Below are 14,696 nucleotides of genomic sequence, written 5' to 3'. Positions count from 1 at the left end.
AATGGCGAACCATGTCATCTTGCATCAACACAAAAATGCACATTTGGCGCAATTGACACCTCTAATCGTTATAATAGAGTAAATGGAGAGTACGCAGCTGAGCTTTGTATCGAATAGAAGGACAACGCCAGTCTTGGACACCTTGAACACAAAACAGAAAACGCATACCTAAACACAAACCCATTTACATTAACATAACCACAGTGGCAGAAGCAGATGGATTAACCGCTCCTTGCGCATACCATATTGTCTCCTCCGGCCTCGATGTGCACTGGTTCAGCTGACACAGGAGGAAGAGAGTAGGACACAGGGCCTGCTCGATTTACCAGTTCTGGACGGCCCGAGGGCAGTCCTCGGACTGCCTCGGACTGCCGTCGGACCGTAAGTCCCATAGGAATACAAGTGAACATCGAGTGCCGGATAGCGTCTCGGGCAGTCCGCGGACGTTCCGGAACTGATAATCGAGGAGACCGACAGTTTGCTACGAGCAAATGGGGACAGAAGAGGAGAGAATGGTGTGAAATTTCTTTCACCACCTCGCCTCCTCTACCAAGCGACGAGTGTGAATACGTCTTGGCTCAGTGCTGACTTGGGCGACGTCTGAACTATTCTACACAGCGTTCGGACGCCGGACAAACATCGGCTCCCCTGGCTGACGTTTCGATCGCCTTTTGCGCAATTCTGCCGTCCATGTGTGCGGAATGTCGAAACATGCGAGGAGCGGGGCCCGAGTTGTCAGTTGCTGCAAAGGAACGTCGATGCGACAGTCAATAGCGGGATTCGAGGTGCAGTGAAAGGAGACGACAACGCTTTCGGCAACGGCAAATATTCGTCCTCGCTCACACGCCGGCTCGTGCGTTGTTGGAACAACTCATTTGCGTTCCCTCGCGCACGCAGCGGCACGAATTGCATCTCCTGATGGGATTTTAATGGTCAGCAGAGATGTGTTAGTAATACAAATGGGGAAGGCGTTATGGAAGCAAACAACGTAGGTAATAGAGCCACGCTGAAATTATTACTTAAATATGCTGTTTTATAACAAGATGGGGGGAGGGGGGTGAGGTAGGTGTCTCAGCGGTTATGAGGTGACCTTCAGAGGTTTAAAGCGATGTGAACTCGTCTATTGAAACGGTTACGTGAGGAAAAACAGGGCAATAATTGATAAGAAAAGTTCTCTTGATATCCTTTACCATCGCGGGGCGCTAAAAAAACGTGACAGATAATTTCCGCTTTGCCAAGTTTCCAAGATCATCAAATATAATCCTGTTTCTAGCGTCGTGCAGCCGCATTGGTGGCTATAGCCTCCATACATATGGGAAGCTACAGATTTTTCCGTCCGGAGAGTCCCTACGAAAAGTCTGGCTGCAATGAAGCTAACAATGAAGATAAGCGTGCTTCATGAAGGAGGGCGTGTTGTGGCCGCGTGTAAACGATAGGATGGTTGAAAGCGCAAGACAGTACTTTATGGCGAAAAGGTGTTGTTTGTCAACAGAACGCTCCGATCACCCACTACGACCGGGACCGCAGGAAAAGAAACTTAAGCAAAGGCAAAAGCAATGTCTACGGGAGCAGATCGCCACAAAAAAGGATGTTTAAGTGTCCAAAAATCGACACTGACATCGGGTGGCCGGTCTGGTGGCAGCGTGCGTCAGAATGCCCGAATGTGAGCTGGTGTGACACCTGGACTTCCTATTGTGCTTTCAGCAGCGAATTGTCGGCCATTCGTTTGCTTTTCTTTCTGCTGTACGTAAAGTAATTGTGCGAGCCATCCAAATGAATACAGATAGCGGCCCTACCGCCAGCAAGCAGACGGTTGTCACTTCTAGGCCTGCTGCTTTCGCTCACGCGGGAAGCTTCGCCCACTGCTTCGCCCACTACTTTCTCTGCCGCCAAACAGACACTGCGCCAAAACACCCACTGCAAGATTTATGAGCGGACATTGCAAGCAGGCCTCTTCCGATAGCCGGCTCATCTCCCATCTGCGCCAGAGAACAGAGGGACCGCTGCTGTCTTGATCGCGCACATTTCAGCCCTGCCCCGTTTGAGCGCGGCAAGGCCTCACATCCATAAACACCGGGCTCGGAGCGCGCGGAACCCCGAGCGAGTACCTCCTGGGAACACCGCGTTTACCGCTTTTCGATTCGCTGTCTCGCAACGCTTGTTTCTGCTAGGTGGGAATGTCTCGTGATCGTTAAATGTGGTTGAGGGAAGCACCGGGGATGATGTACGATGAGCTTGACTCTCTGCTATTGTGAGGGCAGATAAATAGAGTTTATTTCCCACGTTGAGATGCGCAACGAGAAGCACGGACGGCGAAAACGAAGTGGCCAGGACAGGCGCTTGAGGTCGCCTTCCGTGTTTTGCGTTGTGCACCATACCCTGGAAACTACTCGCCAACTAGCCCAGCAGGAATTTGTAAGAGCCTCTTTTCTTTGTGTTCTTGTCGCAGTGGCAACATGATCAGTGACCTTGCGTAGTCATTTATCGTACTTGGCCCGTCAAAACAACAGCTTACGCGTGTCGCAGCGGTTTGATCTGTATGGGGAACATGGGTGATTTCTTTAGAGGGCTTGTAATCAATTCTGGAGCAAGGGAACAAGAATTTGACTCCACACCAAAAATACGGGTCGCATGGAAGCAAGGGTGAACGAAGAGAGATAATGAATGAATGGAATTTGAGAAGAAAGCAATCTAGCAAGAGAGAGGCGTGCTGGAGGGACGAAGCAAAGTATAAAGACAATAAGGAAAAACTTTGTCCAATTTCTCCTGTCTGGTTTGCCTGTAAAGCGAACCCCGCGCGCCAGCCACTGTCCCGTCCTTGCGGTGCCAGTAAAGCATCCGACGTGTAGGAACTACGGATGAACACTTCCCAACGGGCTTCTGGGCGTGGCCACAAGATAAAATATTACCTTAGCAAAAAATTTTTCGGTGCGAGTGAAAAAACTGTAATGAAGCATAGAGGTAAGTTTAGGGGGGTGAGGGGGGGGGGGGGGGGGCGAATGATTGTGACTCTCTTGCGTTATAGCCCGCGAATATCGCATCAAATTCCTGGTGTTTAAATAAGGAAAAGTGCTCTTGGCTTCGACTTACGAAGCACGTTTGTAATCTAATGCACGCTTTTATGAGGATAGTTATCGCATCCAAGGCTGTCCTTGGGTGTAAGCAGATGTTGTGAACCAAAGAATACGATATGTGGGGCGGGGGCACATTCGACGAAGAGCGGGGCTCTTCAATTGTCCTCCCGCTCATCCTCCCTTCTGACAGGGGACGGATCACTGCTTTGTGGAAGCCGTGGGATGTGATTAAGGACAGAACATTTTTCCTCCACAAAGTCTTGTCTCATGCTCATGGGAGCTGATGGAGATGACACGCCCTTCAATTCGTCCATACACGGCTTGATATAACAGTTCCTTACCTAAGAGATGGTGCGCATGCGTGCGCGTGTCCTCGGACATTTAATGCCAACTCTCGAGATGTGAATATTTCAAGATTGGGAACAGAAATTTAGTTAACTTGTAGGATGTATGGTGAGCTAATAAATCCCGCTGGACCACAAGTTTTTGCTGATAAGGGGTTAAAATTGAAGGCCTTGCACGAGGCAATAGGAAGAATTTGTCATGAATTTCGGTGTGAGTGGAAGAAAGAACACATCAAATACATAATGTTGTTGCTTTAAGCCCGTGCTCACACGCGCATGACAGGTCACCCATATCCGCACGGATCATTGACCAAAAATGAGAATGCTAGAACATTTTGAGTAGAACTGGAGGGTGATCTACCCCACGTATATACATGCGGGTATAAACGTGGGGCATTTTATACATGCAAGATATATGTGCACACGCCGGGCCCTTTTATTATGCGTCTTGAAACGACAATTTTAAGGACGCACCTGTGCTTTGAGAATCGTTATACAGTCAAACTCCGCTACAACGAAATTCACGGGGATCGCGAAAAATTTTGTTGTAGCGAGAATTTCGTTGTCGCGGAAAAATCAGTAAATAAAGAAAACAGGGCAGGCGTCTAACTGGCGTCGGGAAATCTCCCACCTACCTTTTCGCTCCAATGTTGCCAACTTGCTTGGAGCTCGCTCCGCCAAAAATAGCACCCTTTTTATAGCACGGAGTTTATATCGTAATTTGCGGTCACAACGCGTCTCACGGCGCTTAGACCAGCGTTGTAATATGCGCGTCGTACTCGTGGAGATCCGCGCAAAAGCAGGCGTCGTAAAATCACAGCGCGGAGTTTATATTTTAATTTGCGGTCACGGATATGCACATGATATGCACGACACTCTGGGAGCATTTTATTTCCAAAACTTGAAAAAATCGCTGATTTTTGACTGTTTGCGCTTTCGCACGAGCAACGGGAGAATGCGCTGCTCACAGTCTGCGAGGAGCTGCATGGCGACATCATCGTCATGGGCGCCAAGAAAACTACGTAAAACGTCCAAGGAGTCCATGACCTGCGACGCGGTCACTGACGTCGGGACCGTCGGAACACCATGCCCGACTTCTTCGTCGTCGGATGAATCGGCGGCGGCGGCGTAGGCGGCGCGAGAACTCTTGAGGATCTCGGCATCACTCAGCTCCTCGTAGACGATCACGTCCGCGTCGGCATTTACGTAGTCGCTCAATGCTACGTTCTCAGGAACGATGCCGGCTTCCTCGAGAGCTGCCCATGCTTCGGCCGTTTCCTCCTCCTCCTCCGCCGCCGCCGCCGCCGCCGCCGCCGCCGCTTTTGAGCGCCGTCGGCGCCGGTAATCCGGACATCGAGAAGCGGCACCTTCTCGATGTCCGGATGTTCGGAGAAAATGTTGCTACTAATAATTTACATTGTTAGAACTTATCAAAATTAGTTAGAGTGGTTCAGTCCGTTGCAGATCGAGTGACTTGTGTCCCGGGAAAATTTCGTTAAACCGGGAGAACAATAAAAAAAGTGGTTCGTTGTGGAGGGAGTTTTAATACATTGGGGCCTATGGGATGCGGGCGGGGAATCGAAAAACCTTCGTTGAAGCGGGAATTTCATTGTAGCGGAGTTCGTTGTAGCGGAGTTTGACTGTAATTGCACAGATATAGGTCAACATGTGTCATTTCAGGTCCTATACAAGTATTTTACGTTCGGATATAAGCTCATGCCTGATTTTGTTCCAGAAGATTGTATATGACTACTAACATTATTATTGAAAGTATGTTTATTAAGTTATCAAATGTTGTCATTGGTGCACTGTACAGGCCACCCTCTGGCATTATACCTGATTTATGACATTCCTGGAAAATACATTAGACAGATTTGGCCCGATGGCTGTAGAGATAGTGATTCTTGGCGATGTTAATAATGATTCAAACTGTGATAGCCCTTCGTTAAGAGAGTTCAAAGACATCATTCATGACCATGATTTTGAAAATACGATAAGACGGCCTACTCGTGCGATGACTGCCACAGCAACCTGCCTTGATGTATGTATAACAAATATAGAAAATGGTAGTCTTAAATGTGGTGTGCTTTATGGGATTTATCTGATCATATGCCAATATTCTGTCTCGCACCCTTAACAACCAAAAAATATTGCAGGAATAGTACATTTCTCCCCCGCCAAATAAATAAATAGTCGTTAGAAAGCTTTGCTCACCGCAGAGAGCTTGAAACCTGGGACCACGTGTATAACGACCATAATCCTAGAACCGCGTTTACAAGTTTTCGCGAGAAGTTTCTGGAAATATACAATACCTCATTTCCATTCCGGAAATGCAAAACACAACATAAATTAGAAAACCATGAATTACTCCTCACTTGTACAAGAAAATAAAAGAAGAAGATAAACTGTATTATAAATGTGTTAGAAAACGGGAACCTACTTTATTTTTAGAATTTAAGCAATTCAGAAACAAGCTTAACACTGAGCTAAAAAAATCGAAGTGCGAATATTATGAACAGGGATTCATGAGAACCCAGGGAGACCAAAAAAAATGTGGAACCTAATAAACCATGTAATAAACAGAAAGCCTTTAGACAGCAATGTAAATGAAGTTAACAATTGCCTTGTCACTAATCAGGTACTTGCAAACGAAATGAACCGAAACGTTGTAAATATTGGTAATAGCCAAGTATAGACTGATGGCTTAGATTCTTATACCCTGCAGAGTAGCCTGTCGCCATACATGTTTGCACCTACATCACCGGGTGAAATATTTAAAATAATGCAGAATTTATGTAACCAGGCGGCAGCAGGATATGATGAAGTGAAAGCTCTACCCCTCAAGTATACTGCACATATCATGATTTCAATATTAACGCACATAATAAACAAGATGTTCGAAACAGGATCTAGATTCACCGCTGTCTACAAAGGAGGTGGTGAAACAGAAATCAATAATTATCGACCTATCCCAGCTCTACTTATCTTTTCTGAAATATTTGAAATGGTCATCAATGACAGGCTGACTAACTTCTTCGAAAAGCACCAAATATAAACCACGCTCAGTATGGTTTCCAAAAAAAACAAGGGCAATGAAATGGCACTAGTTCATATTAAAGAAAAAGTAGTTCAAAACATCGAAGAGAAATTACTAACACTTGTATTATTCTTAGACCTTAGGAAGGCTTTAGACACTGTCCAGCATAAAATTCTCTTAAAAAAGCTTGAGTGCTACGGTGGTTGCGGAGTAGCACTAGGCGTAAAGAAAGGTTGCCTCGCTGACAGAATCCAGTACGTGTGTTGGTATTATATTTTCTACTAAAATGATAATAACCAGTTGCGTTTCGCAGGGCTCCATTCTGGGACCGCTCCTTTTTCTATGTATATAAACGACATAACTACGATACCTGGCTCAACCGACATTATCATGTACGCTGACGACACAAATATATTTTTTTCAGGGACAACAAAAAAGTGTTTAGACCAAGCTACAAATTCCTACTTCCTAAAGCTTTCTAACTGGCTCCAAACAATCAATTAAGTTTAAATAAAAGTAAAACAAAGTTTTTACATTCAAACCAATAAAAAGAGAAACCCCTACAGCATCAGTATAACATACAATAATACAGCACTGGACCGAGTAGTTGAACAGAAATTCTTAGGGGTCTGGTTTGCGGAAGACCTCACATGGACTGCGCATGTCAATAGCCTTAGATCCGATTTATCACGTGTTACCGAGCAAATTTATCAAATACACACACTGATACCCAACTGGCTGAAGCAGACATTATATTATTCCCTTTTCTATTCTAGGCTAAGCTACGGAGTCCTGGTATGGGGCACCACAACAGCGTATAGTATTCTGGAAAAGGAAATTCTGCGAATGTGCGAAAATTTCAAAGGGGATAGGCGCGATCTAAGAACACGACCACTATTCATTAAATACAACACGCTGAAAGCCGACCAAGTTTATTATTTTAAGCTTCGACAGTGGGTTTACAGGAGCGGAATATATAAATTACCATCTGAAAGTGCAGGCGAATATAATATCCGGAATCCAAAACGAAGGTCATTGCCTATAAGGACGAATTACGGCCAGCAGACTATTGATTTTCAGTCAACGAAAGTGCTAAATATGCAAGAACTGAGTGTGAATTTTCACGACGTCCCATCCACTTTTAAAAACCAGTGCAGGACGCTTTTAGTAAACACAAATATTTCTGTGATAACTCGGTAACCTGTGCCGCTATACAATGCACTTGGGGTGCTTTATGGACTACAAAAAGGGGATAAAAACAACCTTGAAATGCTTTGATATCTGCCGAAATCCATCGCCCTGAATGAAACTCAGTAAAAATTATATCTTTTCGGTTGTGCGTGTTTATTATGGTTTACATTTTTGTATTTGCTTTTGTGTTTGTTACTTGTAAGCTAATGAAAATCTATGCCTGAGGGTAAGACTCGTAATGAATAAACTGATAAAAGCTCATGTTCATGTTTTTTTTTTTTCATTTTCAGAAATATTCTGTAACTTTGTCGAAATTGATAAGTGCAGAGTTTCAATGTTTTCCTTTCTGCATTATGCTGCGAGTTACTGCGATAGAACTGTTTAATGTATTAAGTGAATTTATGTATTAACGTGGATAGGGAGGGGGCTGGGACCCCGTCAGGAGAATTTCACCTTTAGCGCTGGTCTCCTGTTAGACATGTATACCGTTGAAGGAATAAATAAAGAAAAGAAACGTACCTTAGACGAAATTTCGCACCACCGTCGCTTGCCGTGAGCAGGAACCGTCTCGAAGGTTCTTTAACTGAGGTGGAACGCCAGGAAGGTTTTCCGTGAACGTGTCCTCGTACCTAAAAGAGCATAAGGATAATTAAAACTGGATATTTCTTCCGTGCAGTCAACGCAAATAAACTAAATCATACAACACCACTGAACATTGGGAAGCAATACATCGACATCCCCTCCTACACTCTCTGGAAATTGCATAACTACATAACCTAGAATAAGCGAAAGCTTGGATTTCGAGCCAAGGGAGTACCCAGAGCCGAGTGACAATCTAGCATAGAAACGGAACGTAGGATAATCAGTGCCTAAGATTAACATTCCGGAAGTTATCGCAGTCCCTTTCCCTCACATCCGTGGTGCGCCGCCGAGAGCTTTGCGCTTTCAATAATGACAATAATAAACCACCTCCTACTATTCGAAGAGTCTCATGACCATCACCTATTTTCCAAATGCGCTCTACATTCAGCATGGACTTGTTCCAGTATTTGCCATGTGCAGCTTTCCCGCTCATGGCAGTCCTTTCAAGAGTGATTAACTCTGCAATTTTTTAGCGAAATGAAAAGTTATTTTGCACAGCTAATATTTGGGGTGAACACTTGCTTTGTGCACAGTTTCAAGTCACGCACGTTGCGCGACTGGGTTCCTGAGCAATGGGAACTATCCCATAGAAATGCATGGGGAGTTAGATCTGACAATGAATTACACAAAAAAATAGTCAGAAACCTCAAATATTCTTTTAGTGTTTTAATCGTCACGTTGACGTCTGGCTTTATGCCAAATATCATTTTCCTAAAGTGGTTTTTCTAGGTTCCCGAGAGGTTGTAATTTTGAGCGAGAAAGCTGGGTATGGATGGTTTTTTGTGCACACATACGGATGATATTTTGTTCATATTAGTACAAAAAATGACGTTGTCACTGGGCGTAGCGCTCCGCATCAAGAAATCCCTCCAGGAAGGACGAGGATGTTGCTGTAAAAAGTATCTTTCATTAGGCCATAAAAGTTCTCTAGAGAGCAGTCAGGAACAACGACAGTAAAAAAAAAATCAGGGAAGCTTGAACAGCCAAGCTGTTGTTGGTGAGCTTTGCCGGACTCATAGTGAAGTTTCAGTATCATTAATCCTTTGCATAGTTGCGGTGACAAGAAATCGTCCGCATATGCATCGAAGAGCTCGTCGTCTTCTTCGCGGCGAGTAGTAGATGTTATTCTCAGCATTGCTATTCTCAGCATTGTAGACTTCCACCAGCTCTTCGTCATTCACTCGAGGGAGCGGTGGTAGGATGTGCAAGTCGTCTCGGGAAGGACTGGCACACGAGTAGCCATGTCTCCAATTATCCATAGTGGCTTCTCGAGAATGCGGCGGCCGGGCTGACCTCTTCCAAGCAGGCTGTCTTTACTTCTTTAGCATTAGCGCTGGAGTTTCTTTTGTTGTTGTTCACATGCGCAGTATAGCGCTTGACGACAGCGCTGGAGTTCTTTTTTTTATCATTTTTTGATAAAGCCAAGGCGTGAAAGGGGATACTCGGCGGTTGCCTCAAGAAACGCGCTCATATTGCTGGGCATTTTCTCGCTGCTTGACGTTCTTGGCAGTTTTGTTTTTGTTTTTTTTAGCTAAGGCCATTGCGCGTGCCGAGGACACTGGGCGGTCACCGCAGGGCACGATCTTACGAGCACTCGGCATTTTCTTGGTATTTTTTTCTGCTACGGCGAACTTACGTCTTGCATAACAGCTCCGCTGTAAAACGTTCCAGAAATGCATGTAAAAGGTAGACTGAGTTTTATTGTCAGCTGTATAAAACAATTCAGTGTTCCTATCGATCCCGTTCATATAATGCACGTTCTCACAAGGGATGAGAAAAAAACGCTCCAAAGTCACATCTTGTGAAGCTTTCGTTGCAAAGGCAGGCCAGCAACGAAAAGGCATCTTAATAAAACACTACCAGTCGTAGAGGAGTGAGAACTTCTCGCAAGAGCTATTAAAATCGCATCATGCAACACCTGGCATGGCGTATACAATAGAAAACGTTACCCGACGAAGGCGCAGCAATACAGCGTGGAGTTAAGTGCAGTGTAGGTTTCATGATATAAAAAAGGGCCATTTCAAAGATCGCTTTACGGTTCCATAAAGCGCAAATAAAGTGTACTTCTCTGAGGAATACAAAGCGCTATTTCTCGTCTTTTATTGTTTCGTTTCTTGCGAACTGGGGATCGGAACGCGGAATAAGGGCTGCTTGGAACCCGATGTTGTATTTTGAACTTTCTCTTCCAGGCTTCAAAAAGACGGCGCTAGTGTTATAATTTACCGCGCCTTAATATTTTCGAATTACAATAAGATGTAATGCAATTGCTCAATCCTTCACGACACAAATTTCGCTCTGCTGTCTATGCACTGTGCAACTCACTCAAAAAATAAAATCATAGAAAACGCAAGCAAAAATTCGATAAAGAGAAAGAATTGAGCTTAACACATCCAGTCACGAATTATTATATTCACTGCAGAAAAATTTTATACTCGCAGGTTTTGCAGTGCTAGGTGTCTAGAAGTAGGAAAAAAGGTTCCGCCTCTCTGGAATAGTTATTATGCAAATGGCGTTGCGTCCTATGATATGGAGACACCATGCGTCAAGCCTGCTTTTCCGTGTAAAAAATAACAACTGAGCCAGTTTACAACCAGGAGGTAAAGTAATATTTATTTCACATAAAACAGTTGTTTTATGTGAAATTATTCACGCCCCAATAAAAGAGGACTTAGGACGGCAGCTCAACGGAGCTCATAAAATCTGGCGGTGTCCATTTTGAAACTATGTTAATGAGTTCTGTTCCACCCTTCCACATCAGATGGCACAACTTTTCACTTTCGTAATTTTCGAACATTAGCCGCCCCGCTCTGCAGCATGAACTCTTTTCGCTTTCATAAAAAAAACGAGGAAAAAATCAAGTTTTCATATAGAAACACGGTGACTAAAAGGCTTAAACGCAGCGGAGAGGAAGTGTGTTGTAAGGCAGCGACAGAATATCATCATCGAGCTTACCCACGGCGATTCAAGGTCACCCGTGTAAATGACCAAAGACAGCGGCAAGTACGGCTTCCCTTTTGGAGCATTCAGCTCTGTCCGGAAACTTGGGGCCCGGATTGCTTCTCCGACATTATCTTCATTTATTCGGAGAAGAGCGAAAGTTCGCTTTGCTGCCCTGGACTGTTGCCGGCTCCCGTTCTGAAGTATACGTCTCAGAAAGCGACATTGCAGATCAAGGAGAATAAAAGGATAAGCGAGAGGAGACGACGCCCCAAAGCGATGATCCACCATCAAACATTACAACGTCTCAAGTTCATGCCGCTCGAACCGGGCCTTCCCTTTTAAAATTTTAAACGCCCCGCCTTCGGCAGAGCGCTTGTTGCCGCTACAAATGTGTCCGCGCCAAGAGAAAAGTGAGCGGGAAGAGCAGCTCCGGTCTTGGAAGGAACAACTGCGCCCCAGATGTTGCGAAAAGAGCAGCAGTCATTCGAAGCGTTCGTTCCTCTTCAAATCGAGAGAACGCACGGGGCCATCATTTAGATTAAATTCTTTCTGATACTATCACTTCTTTTAGTTCCGTTTCCAATTTTTCCCCGGACAAGCAGCTTTGAGAATTATCTGCCTCCAGCTAAAGAGCCGCCGTGGGGAAACTTCGATATTTAGTGCATTGTGCTAGCGTATCGAGCTTGTGGCGGTCATTAAAAGGACCCTGCTAATTTTAAATGTATTTACATCGATATTTAAGAGAAAAGAGCCCGCCTTGAAGTATCACGCCATGGCAAGGCAACTTGCCTTCGTTGCACGGCGCATAATCAATCATTCTGATTTACTTCATTCCTTTTCGATGGGTGAGGTCCCCAAGTGGCAGATTTTTTTTTTTTTTTTTTTTGAGGCTGGATACTCTAATAGAGTTTTTGCTTGTGCTATCATTTTCATTAAAAGTTCACTCTTGCGATATAACCATGAGATGTCGGTAAAGTCGTCATCATCAGACTTCTCGAGTCCCGAATCGTTGCAGGTTAATAACAAAGTGCGTCGACGTCTGCATCCGTTCTTTTCAGACTTCCCGTAAAATACACCGGATGTGCACTCGGAGAACTGATGATGTCATCGAGCCATCGAAGACAACAGCCACTTTTTCCGGTGTAGTGGATGCGAAAACGGGTGGTCTCGCTTGTGTTAGAGACAATTTGACCGTAAAAATGCCTATTAAGCGCAGCCGCAGGGTAATGTGGTTATACTTAAGGCCTAACAAAAGTAAAGAAAATATATTATACCGGTCTTCTATTGATTTGTTGGTGGAAGGCGCTGCGATAGCTGCCTTAAAGGGACCCTGCCACACTTTTTTCAACTTTTTTTGAAATCTTAAATGCTTGCAGAACGTAGTCACCCAACACACCCAGTATTTAGATTACGGGGTCGGAAAGCACCCCAGGCAAAAATTACTGCTCTATGCCCATCAGATAACTTGTAAACTCGCTCAAAAGATTTCTCTCTCTTTCGCGGTCGTGACGTTCTTCGACGGTTCTAATTACGTCACTAAGGCCATGTAGCGGCTGCTGGCCGGTTTTCCTTCAGTTGCAGAAACCAACTTTTTTCGATAGCAACTTCAAAAAAAAAAAAAAAAATATCCCAAAACGAAGGATCATCATCATCGTACCGCGGAGAGCAGTCGCACTTATACATGGGCTCCTGCATTTCTACGCAATTTTTTGGGCTATGTCAGGTCACGAGTCCTTAGAGGGTAATGAAGCGGCAGATACCGCAGCACGAGGCCACTCACACCGGGCTTCAATCCTCATAGGCACTCACCACTCTGCCGTCAACCACCCGTCCATCCCCAAGCGCAGCAGAGACATATTAGAGCACTACAGGTTATCAAGAAGACGATACCCGCCACCCCACCCGAAGCTAACCAAAGAAGAAGCCACACAATTCCGGAGACTGCAAACAAATTCATTTCCGCACGCCACACAGCTGTCCAAAATACACCCCACGCTCTTCAGCTACGACTGAAACTTCTGCTCTGGGACGCCCAACACCTTGTACCACATGGTGTGGGAGTGTAAAGGCGTCACCGAACTACCTGAAGTCATCGCACCGACACAGGAGAGGTCCTGCTGAGTAGCGATGTCCTGGAAAACCAGCGTGGCCTGGTGACCAGGGCCATTCGAGCTGCAGCTGGCCATGGCATCCCGGACTAGGGACGCTACCCACCATGGATGAGCGACAACCATCCCGCGCTCCTTTCCCGTTCAATGGGAGCAATAAACGTTTTTTTCCTCCTCCCAAAACAAAACATAAATGGATGGCGTATCTGGTACGACGAGTAAATCATGCAGTGCTGGTCCGTGGTGGCGATAAGTATAGCTTTCGCAGTGTTTCCAGACGCGAAGGAAAGAGTGAAAGTGCTTGTCGAAAGTATTGCAGGGTCCCTTTAATAAATATTGTTAACTTCTGCATCGCTTGATTTTTAGAAAATCAAGCGATAAAGCAGTCCTTAAACGAACCATGACTGATGCAAGACTTTAGCATTCTTGCATTTCTGCGAAAAGGAAAGGGAAACAATGTGGCTGCAATCCACGCCGTGAAGGTCTTTGGAAAGCGAAGCTTTAAACACATCCACAACAATTAACCATGCGACGTCCGTTCAATTTTCACACGTGGCTTTACAAAGTGTGAAACCCAAGAAAAGTGAAATGTTCTTAACCACACTTCTTATTACTGCACAACCACATTCACGACTGCTTCATGTTCTTCTTCTTCTGGCTGTTCTCCTGGCGTCTTTACTTTCCTTTGTCTACACAAGGTAGCCTGGAATGAACTGAAAGAGGTCTTATACCGGCCTCCCATTTTATATATGAAAGCACGGCGACGTCACTACGTGATTTCTATGCTGTTGGGTACTTTTGCACTCGGAGTAGCTTACGTAACCGTAATCTTTACATACCTACATACCTGCCCTTGGGTAGGTATGTAGGTGTGTACGTATGTATGTATGTATGTATGTATGTATGTATGTATGTATGTATGTATGTATGTATGTATGTATGTATGTATGTATGTATGTATGTATGTATGTATGTAGGTGTGTACGTATGTATGTATGTATGTATGTATGTATGTATGTATGTATGTATGTATGTATGTATGTATGTATGTATGTATGTATGTATGTATGTATGTAGGCTTTGCATACATACCATTGGGTAGGTATGTGCCTGCGGTCAGTGAGTGAACGTGGTAACGTCACCATGTGATTTTAATGCTGTTGAGTACTTTTGTACTCCTAGTAGCTTACGCAACCGTAATCTTTACCGGTATGGCCAGTATGGGCCTACCTTTTCAATGGTGATAGTTTTCTGCTGACATGAGCGGGGAAAATTTGCTTAAATGGTAGAGGTATACTGCTTAGCAGTAAATATACAAGTAACGTCATGCTCTTGTTCACGGCTAACCTTCGTGGGCCGG

The 14,696-nt window shown here is 44.8% G+C and overlaps 1 protein-coding gene across 1 annotated transcript in view; it reads right to left on the bottom strand.

Moving 5' to 3' along the window:
- The window catches only part of LOC144174583 (transient receptor potential-gamma protein-like), a 147,314-nt gene extending 139,039 nt beyond the window's left edge, over positions 1-8,275 (bottom strand). Inside the window, exon 1 of the mRNA XM_077703356.1 lies at positions 8,166-8,275. The gene's annotated coding sequence lies outside the window, so the exon portion shown is untranslated. The remainder of the gene's footprint in view (positions 1-8,165) is intronic.
- Between the last annotated feature and the right edge of the window lie 6,421 nt (positions 8,276-14,696).

This window comes from Haemaphysalis longicornis, unplaced genomic scaffold (genome assembly GCF_048455015.1).
Source record: "Haemaphysalis longicornis isolate Haplotype H1 unplaced genomic scaffold, Haemaphysalis longicornis Haplotype H1 scaffold_3, whole genome shotgun sequence".
NCBI lineage: Eukaryota > Metazoa > Arthropoda > Arachnida > Ixodida > Ixodidae > Haemaphysalis > Haemaphysalis longicornis.
This window is presented reverse-complemented; position numbering and strand designations above follow the sequence as displayed.